Below are 5094 nucleotides of genomic sequence, written 5' to 3'. Positions count from 1 at the left end.
ATGCTCCGTTTTACGTATCTAATGCAAACATCCACAAAGATCTGAATATTCCAACCATTAAAGAAGAAATAAAGGAAACTAGTAAGAAATACATCGACAGACTCCACAACCACGAAAATAATTTAGCCTTAAGTCTATTAGACAATAGCCTAACAGTAAGAAGACTGAAAAGATACCACATTCTCGATATCCCTGATAGATAAATCCAACAAACTGAAAAGATGTTATATATAATAGCAGGGCTGATTGGAAAACTGCTATTTCTGTTAATTTAATATTAATTATACAATTTACCTATTGTTTAAAAACAGATTGTAAATATAAAGAGAGAGAGAGAAAAAAAAAAAAAACTTTATTGGTACAGTGTACCCTCAATAGTTGCTCATACTACTGCTCACTACCACAACCTGCTCGGCCACACGTGGCTGTGTGGGGTGGGCATACTGTGGGCGGCTGCTGCAGGGTGGCGGAGGTCAGGGCCGGCTCTGAGCATAGGCGACGACGGGGAGTTGTTGGAGACGCTCCCAGGAGAAGATATGGATGCGGAGGTTAAGCACACTCCGTGGAGAAGATCGATGCGGAGGTTAAGCACACTCCGTGGATAAGATCGATGCGGAGGTTAAGCACACTCCGGGGAGACGAGTTGCGGTGGAGGTTAAGCACACTCCGATGAGAAGAGTTGTTGAGGAGGTTAAGCACACTCCGAGGAGAAGAGCTGTTGTGGAGGCTAAGCACACTCCGAGGAGAAGAGTTGTTGCGGCGGTTAAGCACACTCCGAGGAGAAGAGTTGTTGCAGAGGTTAAGCACACTCCGAGGAGAAGAGTTGTTGCGGAGGTTAAGCACACTCCAAGGAGACGAGTTGTTACCGAGGTTAAGAACACTCCGAGGAGACAGGTGCAGAGGTGGAACCCACTCTGGAGAAGATTCCGAGATTTAAGCCCACTTTGGCGAGGATTCTGAGGGATAAGCACGATCGGTGAGTAATCAAAGGTGGAGCACACTCTGGTGATGATTCCGAGGTTGGAGTATACTCGGGGAGGAGGATTCAGAGGTTGAGCACACTAAGGTGGGGATTCCGAGGTTGGAGCACTCTCGGGGAGGAGGATTCATCTATCTACCTGGCCTATCTGTAATAAATTGCCGGGCTGTCCAAGACGAACTGCCAGGCTATTCAAGGTGGACAGCCAGGCTAGCCCAGACGGACTGCCCGATCCGGTCCGGCGATCCTCGTTATATTGCCGGTGATAAGCTGTTGACGTTCGGGATTTTTGGGGTTTAGCTCTAACGCGTACTGCGCCCGGCTGTTTAGTGTGGCCGTTAGTCCGAGGTTGGATGGCGGTGAATGGTTTAATATTTTATAATTCCATTAAAAACACAATATTCAAAATCAAAGCGAAGAGGCGCGCGCTTTGCTTTGAATTTGAATATTGTGTTTTTAATGGAATTATAAAATATTCAATATATTATTTATAAGAAACTTCTTATTCAGTGAATTTGTTCTCTTATTGTTTAGGCTTATATATACTGCGAGGTTATGTATGTATGTATATATATGTTGGTTAATATGTAGGAAATGTATATGTATTTAATATTAATGAATAATGATAAAATATGAATTTGCGGTTGCATTGTGGCGCCGACGCTTGAAGTTGCGTCGCTGACAAAAGAATGAGCAACGCTGCAGAGGTTATAAAGAAGTTGCCGGTGCCCAAGAAGAAGGTTCACTAAGAAGAAAGTTATCTTCGTCTGTGGAGCAATACTTGTGATCTTACCCATCGCCACGGTGTTTCTGGGCAGAAACCATGGCGGCGGGGCCCGTGTCTTATCGTTTTTATACACCTTTACGGATTGCGAAGTAATCTTTTGAGAGGACTGCTGTTTTATAGTTTATAGTTTTATAATACGTTTTATTAAATTATTCTGGGATGCAACTGTGAGACTGCCATCCTACCGTAGTATACTTCTTCTAATAAACCTTTAAACCTTAGTCAGTCGTAGAAAAATGCTTGGTATAATTTCTATGCACAAATTGATCAAGGGGGATGTAGACTGCCCTGACATGTTTAGCCGCATAAACTTTAAGATTCCCATTAGACCCATCAGAAACTTTATACCTTTGGTTCTTCCACTATGTAGATCGAATAATGCCTTACCCTTACCCTTTAGGGTTTTAGGGCTCGGATTATAATTCCCTCTATCACATTATATCCTCGACTAACTCCCTTCCTCTTCTTAAATCTCTTATACTAGCCTACGTCTCTCGTAGTTAGTTTCATTTTAGTTTTGTCTTGTTTCTGATTTTGTTAATTTTGCTTGCTTAGCTATAGTTGCTTTAGTTTAGTTGTTTTTAGCCCTAATTTTCCTCGAATATTAGCCTAACATCTATCTTTCCTGCATGCTCGCGACCGGTTCGGTTAATCACGCCGCGCGTCATGCGGCAGTGCCCCTCAGTCGGTTGGGCAGGAGGAAGATTACGCTTGGTGTCGCATGGGCCACTTGATGGTGCAGTCATTGCATATCAACGTCCGTTAATTGGAGATATAATTGGCGGAAGGAATTGTAAAAGTATTCAGACTCTGAAAGTTCATTCTTGCATTGTAAGGAAATCCCTTCAGGTGCCAAAAGTGCTTCGGGAGAAGCACTACACATGACTTGACGTACAATAATACCTTCGAGAACAAGTCGACGAGGAGCAGCTTTGTAATGAAAATCTGCACCATACAAGATAAAGTTAAACACTTTTGATTCTCTTCACCACACAGTTAATGCTGCTTGCAACAACGGAGGTTATGGCGATCTTTGTGACCAATGATGTTGCCAAATTGTGGCTTCTCAAACATTGGTATCCGTTGTGACCATATGCATTCAGCTGGTAATTCTGATGATGGTGTGATATTGCCCATTTATTTTTCTCAAAAAGCCATAGCTATTTGTCGCTGCAGAATCCATAACATTGTCCTTTATAACAATGCGATATTTGCCCTCGCAGGAGAGTCCCCCCCGCTCTGGAATACATGAAATAAATCTCACCTACTATATTAATAGGTATTAATGGCCTTTGGCTACACGGATCTCCTGGTGGCTGCTCTGGTCCTGTTCGCTCGCTACGCTCCCTGCGACTTCTCCGGCTGTGGTCGATATTTGTCGGTTCAATTTCTTGTGATGTTATTCATGGGCATTGTCATGATCTTCTATTGGACGCACTTGATGCTCTGTATATACTGCAGTCTTGGCAGGTCAGGTCAGGTCAAAGACTTTGCAGAAGTCTTTTCACTTGCCGAATTTTCCATTGTGTTGCTGACAAAACTGTACTAGTTTGGTTCGCTCGATTGAATTCTCACTGTACTTCGAAAATAGCTTTGCCCTTGATCGCTGCGAATGTCACTGCGTGGGCAGTGCGAGAATGCGATTACCGTTTTATGTGCAGAGTGTTTTTATACCCGGTACTCGAAGAGTAAATAGGGTATATTGTATTTGTGGGGAATAACGGTTGTATGTAACGCACAGAAGGAAACGTTTCCGACCCCATAAAGTATATATATTCTTGATCAGCATCAATAGCCGTGTCGATAGAGCCATGTCTGTCTGTCCGTCTTGTTTGACTATAAGAGCTAGAGCCACCAAATTTTGCCTCCAGACTGCTATATGCTCACACTGAAACCAGTGTATTTCAAAAATGAAATTTTCAAATCTACAGTTTTGAAGTTAAAAGAAAACTAATGCTGAGTGCCGGGTATAAAAGTTGTGACGCGTAAGAAGCGTCTCACACGTCCCTTCTCGTTTTTATATTCGTTCTTTTCTTACTTTAAATACTACTTCTTACACGAGTGGTTTAATGATGTTAGAGTGCAGGCCGAGTTCGGGAATGGGCGCCCGACGCGCGCGGTACTGCCGCAACGAAGGCTCGAACGAAGGCTTCGCACTCTCGAAGGGTCCTACTCCGTCTCTTGTTTTCGCCTTCTCTCCAAAATTCTAAAAGTTCGTATCTCGCTAGAGACGAACTCTGTTTGTCTGGGTCCGGATGTCGTCTGCGAAACCCACCTTGCTGATATTGGTTGGCATCAGTAGTCTCAGGACTCCATCGTACATGGCGTTCTAGAGCAGGGGTCCCAAAGCGAAGTCTTGAGGGACTCCGGCTGAAACTTTGTTCCAGACTGGTCTCGTATGTCGCAATCTGTCGCTAAAGTAGTTACGTGCTATCCTCTGCAGATATCCAGGGATGCTTAAACGTTATAGGGCCTCCTGCGTGCGGGACAGACAGTATGATTTGGACCCTCCTCTTCATCTGGAACCAGCGGAGGCTTCCTCTGCCGTGTTCACCACCTTGGAGGACGTTGCGTCCAGCGTCGACAGCGTTGAGGCTCTTGGTCGCACAGCTTGAGGAAGCATTCTCTCTTGCTGTCCCTAATGGCGGTCTTCAAATACATCCGCTCGACTTTGTGGGCCCCACAGCAGATAAATAGTAGCAGAGTTCCCCTGGCTCGTTGGAGCTGCCTTCTCGCGCGGTGACAGATTTTGCGGAGCTAGGCGTGCTGCTTCCCAAACGTACTTCTCTGAAGCATGCGCAGGTCGCAGGCCGCTTCCACTGCCTCCCCCAGCTGGGTCGCCCGCTCGTTGGCTCCGTCCGGCTTTGATGCCGTGTAGGTCCGGAGAGCACTTGCAAAGGCCTGTGTACTCAGCGTGACCTGGAGATACACCTTCCTGTGCTGAATAGGAGCTGCTCTTCCACTTGCGACGACAAAGCAACGTCGTAGTCGGGGGCGACTTCAATGCCTGGGCCCAGGAGTGGGCTTTTCGTGAGTGAGCTTTTATAGAAGTTTATGTCCAGCAATCGAAATTGGAGCTTCATGACCTCCTATAGGAATTATTTAATTTAATCCATTTTAAATTCCTCTATTAAATAGAGCAATTATATTAGTTTCAGCTATTACACTAACTTGAGCTTATCATAAACTTATAGGAAAAAATCATTCACGACTACTCAAGGATTATTATACCCGGTACTGGAAGAGTAAATAGGTCATATTGTTTTTGTGGGGAATAACGGAGGTTTGTAACGTACAGAAGGAAACATTTCCGACCTTATAAAGTATA

Source organism: Drosophila guanche, unplaced genomic scaffold (assembly GCF_900245975.1).
Source record: "Drosophila guanche unplaced genomic scaffold, DGUA_6, whole genome shotgun sequence".
Taxonomy (NCBI): domain Eukaryota; kingdom Metazoa; phylum Arthropoda; class Insecta; order Diptera; family Drosophilidae; genus Drosophila; species Drosophila guanche.
This window is presented reverse-complemented; position numbering follows the sequence as displayed.